Raw genomic sequence first — 13,944 nt, forward strand, 5'->3', positions numbered from 1 at the left:
CTCAATCCCTGAAGTTGTGTCAAGGATGCCTCAAATGGTTAGTTCCACCCAAGCTACGGATAAAGGGAAAAAAAATCATTATTGAATGCAAATGAAAATCACAAAAAGACACCATCTCACACTGGTCAGAATGGCCATGATTAAAAAGTCTACAAATAATAAATGCTGCAGAGAGTGTGAAGAAAAGGGAACCTTCCTATGCAGTTGGTGGGAATATAAAATGGTACAGCCACGAGGGAGAACAGCATGGAGGTTTCCCAAAAAACTAAAAATAGCGTTGCCATATGATCGTGCAATCTACTCCTGGGCATAAATCCAGAGAAAACTATAATTACAATAGATACATGCAATCCTATGTTCATAGAAGCAGTATTTACAATACCGAAGACATGGAAACAACCCAGATATCTTATCAACAGATGAATGGGTAAAGAAGAGGTGGTACTTATATGCAATGGAATACTATCTGACCATGAAAAAGAATAAAATCCTGCCATTTGCAGCAAAATGGACGGACCTAGAGATTATCATACTAAGTGAAGTCAGGCAGAGAAGGACAAACACCATATGATATCGCTTAAATGCGGAATCAAAAATATGACACAACAGAACTTATCACAAAATAGAAACAAACACACAGACACAGAGAACAGACTGTGGTTGCCAAGGGAAAGGTAGGGTGGGGGAGGATTGGACTGGGGGTTTGGGATTAGCAGTTGTTACTATAATATATAGAACGGATAAACAATAAGGTCCTACACAGGGAACTACATTCTATATCATGTAATAAACATAACTGAAAAGAGTATTTTTTCAAAAAGAATATATATGTATATACATATATATATAGAGAGAGAATCACTTTGTTGTATGGTAGAAATTAACACAATATTGTAAGTCAATTAGACTTTAATAAAATAAATTTTAAAAGAGAAAAGAAGTCTTGGCTTCATATCATTCCTACAAATAATTCTGTAACTTCAAAATAAAAAATAACTTCACACATGAAATATATAAAGTCACATGAATGAAACAGTAGAAATAGGAGAGAAAAGAAAGAGACCTACAGGATTCCAGATATTGTAGTAATCAGACATAGTCTTTATGATAAAAATTTTCAGGGAAATAAACAAGACCGAGAATTTCAACAGAGAGGGTGAAATTATTTGAAATAAAAATAGGAACAAATTAAAATTCTAGAATGGAAAAAATTCAACAATTGAAGTTAACAATTTGAAAGATGGATTTAACAGCAGATTGGACAGGTGAAGGATGACTTGATGAATAAAATATAGCCAAGAATAAAAGATCCAGAATGAGGCACAGAAAAGGATAGGAAATACAGAAAAGAATGTAAAAAAACATAAAGGGTGCTGGATGATGGTATGACACAGTGTAACTGGAGACCAAGAATGAGATTCAAAAGAAAACAGGGAAGACATGTGTGATTAAATATTGTCTAAAACTAACAAGATTGCCAGGAGAAATATCAATAAACTCAGATATGCAAATGACACCACCCTTATGGCAGAAAGTGAAGAGGAACTAAAAAGCCTCTTGATGAAAGTGAAAGTGGAAAGTGAAAAAGTTGGCTTAAAGCTCAACATTCAGAAAACGAAGATCATGGCATCTGGTCCCATCACTTCATGGGAAATAGATGGGGAAACAGTGGAAACAGTGTCAGACTTTATTTTTGGGGGCTCCAGAATCACTGTAGATGTTGATTGCAGCTGTGAAATTAAAAGACACGTACTCCTTGGAAGGAAAGTTATGACCAACCTAGACAGCATATTCAAAAGCAGAGACATTACTTTGCCAACAAAGGTCCGTCTAGACAAGGCTATGGTTTTTCCTGCACTCATGTATGGATGTGAGAGTTGGACTGTGAAGAAAGCTGAGTGCTGAAGAATTGATGCTTTTGAAGTGTGGTGTTGGAGAAAATTCTTGAGAGTCCCTTGGACTGCAAGGAGATCCAACCAGTCCATTCTAGAGGAGCTCAGTCCTGGGGGTTCATTGGAAGGAGTGATGCTAAAGCTGAAACTCCAGTACTTTGGCCACCTCATGCGAAGAGTTGACTCATTGGAAAAGACCCTAATGCTGGGAGGGATTGGGGGCAGGAGGAGAAGGGGACCACAGAGGATGAGATGGCTAGATGGCATCACCGACTCGGTGGACATGAGTTTGAGTGAACTCTGGAAGCTGGTAATGGACAGGGAGGCCTGGCATGCTGTGATTCATGGTGTCGCAAAGAGTCGGACACGACTGAGCAACTGAACTGAACTGAACTGAAAACTAACAAAAGATATCAAGCCATAAAGTCAAGCCCTACAAATTCCAAACAGGATAAACAAGAAGGAATCCTCACCTGGGTACATATTATTAAAACTACTTTTAAAAAAAAGAAAGAAAAATTTAAATCTTAAAATCTGCCTGGGAAAAAAGGACAACTCTTTTTTTAATGGAGCAGTCGTTATTAGTGACTGATAGGAAAAAATGAAAGATAGAAAACTAAGAAATGAAGTAACTGTAACTATATACAGGGAAAGCATCCATCAAGAATTAAGCTGAGATGAAGATATTTTCAAGCAAACCAAAGCAGAGCATTTATCACCAGCAGACATGACCAGCAAGAAATACTAAGGGAGTTCTTCAGACATCAGAAAAATTACCCCACACAAAGTCACAGCTGTGAGAGGAAATGATGTACACTGAAAGGGTAAATCTGAATGCTTTGACAAATTAAAAGCAAAAAAAATTTTTTTTTCTGAGTAATAAAATAGAATTAAAATACACAACAATGATGGCATATGAATTTTAGAAAACAAGAAAAGATCCTGTTTTATCCAAAAAGAGCTAAAAGTACCAATTATTAATTAAGCTCTGAAAAGTCAAGGATTATGTGTAAAACCTATGATAACCAAAATGATAATGAAAATAATTGTATCAGTTTAAAATTCACAGAAGGTCAACTTTCAAGCTCATAACAGGATGTCTTCTAAGTATCTTCCCTAAGGAATTCATCTGAAACTCAAGTAAAGATCAACGTAAACTTGTTCACTGCAGTAACAGTTGTGATAAACACTGGAATCAAATGTTCAGCTATAAGACCATCTTTGTGATAAAATGTTATACAGCCCCTCTAAAACAACAGTCCCCAACATTTTTGGCACCTGGGGACTGGTTTTGTGGACGACAATTTTTCCAGAGACCACTGTGGGGTGTGGGGATGGTTTCAGGATGATCCAAGTACGCTAAATTTATTGTGTACTTTATTTCTATTATTATTAAATCAGCTACATCTCAGATCATCAGGCATTAGATCCCAGAGGCTGGGAACCCCTGATCTAAAATAATGCCCTCCAAGGACTTCCCTGGCTGTCCAGTGGCTAAGACTCCACGTTCCTAGTGCAGGGGGCCCATATGATTCCTGGTCAGGGAACTAGGTCACATGCCTCAACTAAGAATTTGAATGTGAAAATGAAAGTGAAAGTCATTCAGTCGTGTCTGACTCTCTGTGACCCCATGGGCTATACAGTCCATGGAATTCTCCAGGCCAGAATTCTGGAGTGGGTAGCTGTTCCCTTCTCCAGGGGATCTTCTCAATCCAGGGATAAAACCTAGGTCTCCCTCTTTGCATGAGGATTCTTTACCAGCTGAGGTACCAGGTAAGCCCTCAGTTCAGTTCAGTTCAGTTCCTCAGTCGTGTCCGACTCTTTGCGACCCCATGAATCGCAGCACGCCAGGCCTCCCTGTCCATCACCAACTCCCAGAGTTCACTCAGACCCACATCCATCGAGTCAGTGATACCATCCAGCCATCTCATCCTCTGTCGTCCCCTTCTCCTCCTGCCCTCAATCCCTCCCAGAATCAGAGTCTTTTCCAATGAGTCAACTCTTCTCATGAGGTGGCCAAAGTACTGGAGTTTCAGCTTCAGCATCATTCCCTCCAAAGAAATCCCAGACCTTATCTCCTTCAGAATGGACTGGTTGGATCTCCTTGCAGTCCAAGGGACTCTCAAGAGTCTTCTCCAACACCACACTTCAAAAGCATCAATTCTTCGGCGCTCAGCCTTCTTCACAGCCCAACTCTCACATCCATACATGACCACTGGAAAAACCATAGCCTTGACTAGATGGACCTTTGTTGGCAAAGAAATGTCTCTGCTTTTGAATATGCTATCTAGGTTGGTCATAACTTTTCTTCCAAGGAGTAAGCGTCTTTTAATTTCATGGCTGCAGTCACCATCTGCAGTGATTTTGGAGCCCAAAAAATAAAGTCTGACACTGTTTCCACTGTTTCCCCATCTATTTCCCATGAAGTGATGGGACCAGATGCCATGATCTTCGTTTTCTGAATGTTGAGCTTTAAGCCAACTTTTTCACTTTCCACTTTCACTTTCATCAAGAGGCTCTTTAGTTCCTCTTCACTTTCTGCCATAAGGGTGGTGTCATCTGCATATCTGAGGTTATTGATATTTCTCCCAGCAATCTTGATTCCAGCTTGTGCTTCTTCCAGCCCAGCGTTTCTCATGATGTACTCTGCATACAAGTTAAATAAGCAGGGTGACAATATATAGCCTTGACGTACTCCTTTTCCTATTTGGAAGCAGTCTGTTGTTCCATGTCTAGTTCTAACTGTTGCTTCCTGACCCGCATATAGGTTTCTCAAGAGGCAGGTCAGGTGGTCTGGTATTCCCATCTCTTTGAGAATTTTCCCCAGTTTATTGTGATCCACACAGTCAAAGGCTTTGGCATAGTCAATAAAGCAGAAATAGATGTTTTTCTGGAACTCTCTTGCTTTTTCCATGATTCAGCGGATGTTGGCAATTTGATCTCTGGTTCCTCTGCCTTTTCTAAAACCAGCTTGAATTCTGGGAGTTCATGCTTCACGTATTGCTGAAGCCTGGCTTGGAGAATTTTGAGCATTACTTTACTAGCGTGTGAGATGAGTGCAATTGTAGGTGCAGCCAAATAAATAAATAAATATATATATACATATATATACATTTTAAATAAATAAAATTATGCCCTCTATAACAAGAAAACAACAGATTCACAGAGACAGAACAAACTAGTGCTTGAAAAGAAAGTAAAAGCGAAAGTTGCTCAGTCGTGTCTGAGTCTTTGCGACTCCATGGACTACACAGTCAGTGGAATTCTCCAGGCCAGAATACTGGAGTGGGTAGCCTTTCTCTTCTCCAGGGGATCTTCCCAGCCCAGGGATCGAACCCAGGTCTGAGGCCAAGAATACTGGAGTGGGTAGCCTATCCCTTCTCCAGTAGATCTTCCCAACCCAGGAATCAAACCAGGGTCTCCTGCATTACAGGCAGATTCTTTACCAACTGAGATATCAGGGAAGCCCTAAACTAGTGGTTACCAGTGGGGAAAGGGAAGAAAGGCACAGAGAGCAGCAAGAGAAGGGTAGGGAATTAAGAGGTACAAGCTACTATGTACAAAATAAATAAGCTCAAGGATATATTGTACAACACAGGGAAATACAGCCAGTATTTTATAATAACTATAATGAAGTACAACCTTTAAAAACTCTGGCTCATTTTATTCTGTACACTTAAAACATATATTATTGTACATCAATTATACCTCAATAAAACACAAAAATGATATAAAAAAATAATAAAATGATGCCCTCAAATAATATGTAATGGCAGTGAAGAAATGCTATGGAAATAATACCAACTGAAGAAAGCAGAAATAAACATTGTCAGTAGACCATGACCAAATTTAGTGTTTAAAGTATACAGGCTCAGAGAAGAATCTGCCTGCGTCGTCAGGCAGACTCTTTACCACGGAGTCACCAGGGAAGCCCTTAAAAATAAAAGGAGTTAAGATATTGATACATCTTTCTCTTAGTTCCCAAAAGGGAACTAAGGATATGTTAATATAATATAGACTTTTTTTATTCTTTTTCCCCCCATTATTTTGAATAAATAAGGGCATCCAATATCCACTATAGCTTTTCACCCAAAGTGGCTCTAGTTACATGAATATTTAACCAGTAAATTGAGTGCACTTATTCACTCAAAGTCTCAAATACCTTTTTTTTTATATTATTTCACCTCTTACACTATAAGTGAATGCAGAAAAAAATATAATAGTTACTTATTGGTCTCTTGGGTTTCTAAGTGCTTCTTTTCTGAAATACCTGTTATTGCTCTTATCCATGGTATGTGTGATTTTTTTTTTAAGTCTCAGCTTGGTTTAGCCAGTTCCATGGTAACCTCTGGAAAGGTGAAGCTCAGACTTCCCTAAGCATCCATCAATCATCCTCATGGAGCAAGATCTTGGAACTGAAAGCATGACTCGCTGGGACCAGCCATCTGTGACCTGGACTCGTGTCCTTCATGGCTCATGAAAACCAACAGTATGACATGAAGTCATCCTGGAGACAGGCAGCATGTGCTGATACCCTGGAATGCTGCCCAGATCTGAGAAGCAAACAGGCATCAGTCTATCCAGGTGCTAATGTCTTCTGTATCTTCTGCTCTCTCTGCTTCAAGTTCATTTCCAGGGTAGGTCACTGAAGACTGTAAGAAAGATACTTTGGCATGGCTCAGAGTTTTTAACTTCCTGGATTTTTTTTTTTCTCAACTTCCCTATCCATCACTTAAAAAAAAAAAAAAAAGACTACTTCCTGAAGTTAGGTATGTAAATCTAAAAGCAATATAAATCAGAATGTGCCAAGGAGGCATTCTGCCCTCACATTTCCCCAGAACTGCCTGCTGAAACACTACATCCATGTAAGCCACACCGTGTGGCTTTCCTAGGACACAGACAGCACTCCTAACACAGCCAGGTGGAGACAGAATGGAATGGATGGTGTCAGCCACATAATGGATAGATCAAGCAGCAGAGCCAAGGTCAAAGTCTCACCAATGTATCATCAACACGTCCTGGGAGCTAGCCAGGAGAAGCGCCCCAGTGCCCCAGTTTCTAGACAGCCAATATCATTTCCCCAACCTTCCAAGAAAGAGGTTCATCTGTAAACACAAAAACCTTTGCAAAAAGACAAAAGAAAATATAATGCATGTCCCAGCTGGAGCTTCAGCTGGGACCTATGTTTGTTGAGCCTGTCTAGATAACTGGTGGGATAGACTTGCTATTTGCATGGGAGCTAAGGTGTTTCCTGGGAGAGAATTCATTCTGGCCAGGGTGGATGAGGTGGGGTGGGGGTGCAGGGAAGGAGTCAGGCATGGAGAGTACGCGTGGGAGGAAGGGCACACTGCTCTTAAGCAGGTCTGGGGGAGAGAGAAATTAGTAAAAAGTAGTAATTGGTAAAAAAGTAGTAAAATTAGTAAAAAGAAATTAGTAAAATTAGACAGGCTGGTCTATCAAAATATTTGTAAAACTCCCTGGTATAAGCATTACAGATTGTGCACACATGCACACACACACAACAGAGAGTAAGAAACAAACAGGTGTTGGCTCCCCAACTCTTGCATAGACCACCACAGAGCTTTGGCGGCCAGAGGGCCCCTGTGAATTTGGCAGCGTCCAGAGAAAGATGTGATGGTATCAATGGAGACCATTAAGTCCAACAAAAACAGCAGAGCATCAGATGTGCCCGGGAGGACCCTGCACACCCATGGCAGAAACAGTCCTCTGAGGAGCAGGCTCATTTAAGGGCAATGAGGCATCCTCCAGGGAGCCCCTGAGATGTCGGAAGAACTCTGCACTGAAATGGAGGTCAGTGGGGGCACAGAGGGCCAAGGGGGCATCGGAGGAGACAATAAAATGTTGAGTTATGACTCATAATGTGACCCCATTAGACACAGTGCCTGGCAAAGCCTGGGGAAGTTCAGGCTATGAGAGTGTATCAGGGGCTATAATTATCAGTCCATTTATCTCTACCAGTGACAGGGACAGAAGCACAGTAATTGGGAGAAGGTTGTGCAGAGACTCAGACAAATGTGTTCTACTCTATTCCATATTTTATCGGGAACACTTACAACTGGACGAACTCTGGAACAGACTATGGCTCGTTACTTTTGACAGGCTGTGCCAGAAAGCCTGTATCACTGAGTGATTCATCACCATTTATACCCACATCATTAATCTTTATTTTCCAAAATCTATGCTTTGGACTTAAGGAAGACCCTAGTGTTTATTTTTGCTCGTTGGCAGGACAAAGAATAGCCTCTCTACTCCCTTCCCTACGGACTTTATTGCTTCTCCGGGAATCATTTTACACACTTTGTTGTGACTTGTTCTTCACCTGACTAAAAATATGCTGAAATTGTGGTAAGGCTTTTTTGTAAGTCAGTTTTCAAATAACTTTGGGATGCTTGTGTCAGCTTGACCCTCTGCTAAACTGTAGTTTATTGATTCATCTATTATAGAGAATTATAAACTTTGCTGAAACCTAAAATAAACCTTCTGAAATTGCTAGGAAAGTGGAATGACTACTTTAATTTTTTTATTTTTTAAGACATTATTTTAAAACCATAAATTATCATAAGCCCATAAAGAGAACTTTGGTTTATCTCTTATCAGCTACCAGACCCTTTACAGAAATGTAATAAGCCTCATTTGTTATTGTTATTGTTGTTGTTCAGTCAATCAGTCATGTCCAACTCTTTGTGACCCCATGGACTGCAGCATGCCAGGATTCCCTGTCCTTCACCATCTTCCGAAGCTAGCTCAAACTCATGTCCTTTGCTCAAGCCTCATTTAATCCCCCTGAAAAGCATGCCAACTGATCACTGTTGAAGCATCAGAACTTTTTTCCCTATAGCTAGAGACTTTGGAGGGCCTGGGGTATTTTAAAGATTGAAACCAATCTGGCCTAAAATGTTCCAGGGAGAATTTGATTGATGTGATGTCAGCTGGACATCATGGAAACCACACCATGGATATTTACATCCATAGGGACATTCTGACCAAGATGTGTCTGTGAAAAACCAAACACCTCTCTCATTTCATAATCCCTTCATGGTTTCACTCTGACCCCAACACAGTCCCATGTCCTGTGTACAAGCAGGGAGAACGCAACCAGAGAAGATTGGTAATATTAATACATGAGCTTTCTTCTAGAGCCCTCCATCTTAACTCAGAAACCTTGATCCTAGAAGATTCTATCTCCTCTTTGAGCACTCCCAGCACCTGCCAACCCCAGCCCCTACAACCACCATTCTCTCTGCTTCTTGGAGCTGGACTCAGACTCCTAAGTCAGTGCTTCCCAAGCATTCAACTGTGACAGATTCATAGCTTCTAATTGAGGCCCAAATGGCAGGCTGGTGCAACAAGACAATAAAACAAATTAGTGAAAAAGGAAATAAACCAATACATATAAAAATAAACCCACAATTTAAAATATTACATTCAGGGCTTCCCTGGTGGTCTAGTGGTGAAGAATCCACCTGTCAGTGTAGGAGACAGGGGTTTGACCTCTGGTCTGGGATCCACATGCTTTGGAGCAACTAAGCCTAAGCACCACTACTACTGAAGCTCACATGCCCTAGAGCCTGTGCTGTGCAACAAGAGAAGTCACAGCAACGAACTAGAGAAAAGTTCTCTTTTCCAACTAGAGAAAGCCTGCGTGCAGCAACCAAGATCTAGCGCAGCCAAAAATAAAATAAATAAATAAATCCTTTAAAAGATAAATAAAAATAAAAATATTAGATTCAGTGGACTTAAATGACTCACTTCAATTGCAATAAAATTTCTGAACTCTTAATCTCTTATCTCCTCCTGGGCTAGTCACAAATATTGGCAGGATCCTACACTCTGGGTACCACTGCTCTAAATTCTCTATTCCCCTGTCCTTGTCACCTTGGTGTCAATGGTGCTTTAAGGATATTGATGCGTGTGTCAATCTGTTCCAGATGCTATGACATAATACTATAGACTGGGTGGCTTATAAAGAACAGAAATTTATTTCTCATGGTTCTGGAGGCTGGAAGCACAAGATCAGGGTGCCAGCAGACTCAGTGTTTGATGAGAACCCTCTTCCATTTGGTTATCTTCTCACTGTCCTCACGTGGCAGAATGGGTAAAGTAGTTCTCTGGGGTCCCTTCTGTAAGGGCACTAATCTCATATATGAAGCCTCCACCTTCAAGACCTAATCACCTCCCAGAGGCCCCACCTCCTAACAGCATTCCCTTGGGGGTTAGATTTTGACATATGAACTGGGGAGAGACACATTCAGTCTATCGCAGTACATGTTCCTTATTGTGATACTTCCCTTAAAGCCAGGAAATTCTGATGGTGAGGAGAGCATTCCCAGAGGAAGAGAGATGGAGGAGGAGACATACCAGCCGAGCAACTACCATGACCTTATAATTCTGTATTGCAGAATGTCTATAATTAGCACCATACAAATGCATCGTCTTTTCAGCTCTATGTGCCAAGTTCATGTTCTTGCCTGCAGTACCCAGCCTCCAACGTGAGGCTCCAACACCAAAAACCTTCCAGTATCCACATACTTATTCAACCTTTTCCATAGTGAACTGGACCTGGCCTTGGGTGGCCCACTGAGTAAAGAGGGATTGGGACTTCCCTGACGATCCAGTGGTTAGGACTCTGCTTTCACTGCTGAGGGCCCAAGTTCAATCCCTAGTCAGGGAACTACGATCACACAGGTCATGTGGTGCAGCCAAAAAGAAAAAAAAAAAAGAGAGATTGGCAATGATGAATCTGAGGCTAGGTTGTAAAAGTTCTTCTGCCAAAGTTCCTTAGATTTCTGACTCAGCAGGTATGTAAGAAGTCCAGCTACTCTGAAGCAGTCAACCCCAGGAAGGGCACATGGGAAGAGAGACAATGGAGACAGAGAGATGTCAGGGTTGGGGAGGCCGGGGCCAGATCCTCCAGCTCCCATCTATGTAGTCAGCCCTGCTGAGGTCCCAGGTGTGAAGCAGAAATGAGTCATCTCTACTGTGTGCTTGTTTGCATGCTAAGTTGCTTCCATCATGTCCAACTCTGTGACCCCATGGACTGTAGCCCACTAGGCTCCTCTGTCCATGGAGATTCTCCAGGCAAGAATACTGAATAGGATTGCCATGCCCTCCTCCAGGGGGTCATCTCTGCTGACCTCTGTCCAAACTGTAGATTCATGACTGTTACAGGTTGAATTATGTACCCTCAAATTCATATGTTCAAGTTCAAAGTCCCAGTACCTCAGAATGTGGCTGTAGTTAGAGACAGAGCTTTTAAAGGGGTTCAGTTCAGTTCAGTCCCTCAGCCATGTCCAACTCTTTGTGACCCCATGGACTGCAGCACGCCAGGCTTCCCTGTCCATCACCAACTCCCAGAGCTTACTCAAACTCATGTCCATAGAGTCGGTGATGCCAAGGGGTAATTAAGTTAAAATGGGGCTTCCCTGGTGGCTAAGCTGATAAAGAATCCTCCTGCAACGACAGAGGCCTGAGTTCGATCCCTGGGTTGGGAAGATCCCCTGGATAAGGGAAAGGCTATCCACTCCAGTATTCTGGCCTGGAGAATTCCATGGACTATAGTCCATGGGGTCATAGGGAGTCAGACACGACTGAGCAGCTTTCACTCACAAGTTAAAATGAGGTAACCAGGATGGGCTCTAATCCAATCTAGCTGGTGTCCTTATAAGAGAAAGGAGATGAGGACACATATAGATACACAGAGAGGGACAGCTATGAGAGACAGGAAGAAGATGGCATCTGTAAGTCAAGGAGAGGGGCCTCAGGAAAACCCAACCCTGCCAACACTTTAACCTTGGACTTCCAGCCTCCAGAACTGGGAGACAACATGCATCTGTTGTTTAAACCTCTTGACCATTCTACTTTGTTATGGAGGCCCTCCCTAGCAAACCAATACAATGATGATAAATGATACAGTTGTTTTCAGTCACTAAATTGTAGGGTAATTTGTGCACAGCTATTGACAACCAGAATACCCCAATCTCCCCCAAAATACATATTTTTAAATTACTGGCACAATGGAAGTTCTACACCTTTCAAAGATGCATTTCATACAGAAAAGTGATTACACTGTTTTAAAATTGACATTCTTCTTACTGGAGCTTAATTATTATTTGGCTGTGACCCCACTGAGGAGAGAATTGGGGGGATTTTCTGGGCACCTGCAGAACACACACACACACTGTAGCTCAGAAACAAGAGAAGCTGTGAGAGGGAACCCCACCTGGAGATTCCAGCCTTCCAGGCTGCAGGAAAACGGAGGTGCTAATTGCCAGCCTATAAAAATGCAGTGGTGACAAGGTCCTCAATGTGCTACCATCTATTAGCATCATGACAACTGTGGAATTAGGCGAAACAAATGTGCTTTCCAGCCTCCCTGCTCAAACCCTGCTAAAGGTTAATTGGATTCCATTTCAGAATCTGTGCACCTCATAGGAGTCTGTACGTGTTCATAACCAAACAAGGGACACAAGGCTGGGAAAATTCAGCTCACTCAGGGTCCAAGGTGGCCTCTTCCTAAATTAACCAGAATGCTACTGTCAGGTTTTGAGCATCTTTACCCCCAACGTTTCAAGCCATTAGCAAGTCACAGGTGTTCCTGCTCGTTGATTTGGAAATTACAGGGGCCTCTGAGTTGTGTCTCTTTGTAGGGAAAATAGAAGCAGTCAGGAGCCAGCAAAGGCATTTCCTGAGTTATTTCAGTACTGTAGGTGGGCCCAGAGTTGCCAATAACATATGAAACCCATTAGCTTTCCCCATATTTGTGGCCAGGTCACAGCCAGCTAAGTGGCTCTGCCAAAACCCCAAGCAGAATTACAGGGTGGCAAACTAACATGTCTATAATCTGCTGTGGGCTTTTGACATTGAGGCATCAGAGATATCTGTAGTGCCCCACCCCCCACCTCCACTCTTTGTTCTTACACTCTTCACACCCCCAGCAAATGGAGTTTGGACTTATGATTCCAAAACTCACTTGGAGACTCTCTGCACAGGCCCCAGATGTGTCTCATCTCATCTCTCGGTGTCATCCATTTAGAAACTAGTCAAAAATCACTTTTGAGCAAATCAGGGCAGCAGTGATGAAGGCAGAATTACACTGATAACTTACGTTTTCTACTACTTCCAAACAGGTCCCAATTCTATCAGAAGAAAGACTGCCTTGCAATATGGATGGACCTAGAGACTGTCATACTGAGTGAAGTAAGTGAAACAGAAAAGGAAAAATATCTTACAACATCCCTTATATGTGGAGTCTAAAAAGAAACGAATACAAATTTACAAAATAGAAACAGACTCTCAGACTTAGAGAAGGAACTTACGGTTACCAGGGGGAAGGATGGGGGAAATGAATAGTTAGGGAATTTGGGATCAACATGTACACACTGCTATATTTAAAACAGATAATCAACAATGTCCTACTATATTGCACAGGTAACTCTCCTCAATGTTATGTGGCAGCCTAGACAGGAGGGGAGTTCAGTAGAGAATGGATATAGATATATATAGATATACATGACTGAACCCCTCTGCTGTCGACCTGAAACTATCACAACATTGTTAATAGGCTATAGTCCAACATAAAACAAAAACTTAAGAAGAAGAAAGCCTACCTCAATCAAACAGTTGCTGGTTCAAATTTCCTTTGCTATTCACATTTTCGGCCAAGTACAAAGCCACTGGATTTGGCAAAAATCCTTAAGAACTTAGCTACTGGGCATGAAAAGCAATTTTGGTTATATTACATATGGGATATTCCCTGGTCCTAAGTACACACTGCTCTAGGTCAGGGAGCAATGAACATGGAACCAGAAGACCAAGGAACCCAGGATGGAGACCTTAAGACAACCCAGTACCACTTTTACATCTGGACAACAAGGGTCCTTGCCCTGGGCCCTGAGCTGGTCCTTTTCTGGCTGAGCCCCTAACATGGACTGAGAGGTTCATAGAGCTGAGAGGTTCTCCTCCTTCAATAACAAGAGCTCATGGCCCTGTTCCTAGACCCCAGAACCCTACGATCAAATTGCTGAGAGCCTTG

The sequence above is a fragment of the Capra hircus genome, chromosome 13 (genome assembly GCF_001704415.2).
Source record: "Capra hircus breed San Clemente chromosome 13, ASM170441v1, whole genome shotgun sequence".
Taxonomy (NCBI): domain Eukaryota; kingdom Metazoa; phylum Chordata; class Mammalia; order Artiodactyla; family Bovidae; genus Capra; species Capra hircus.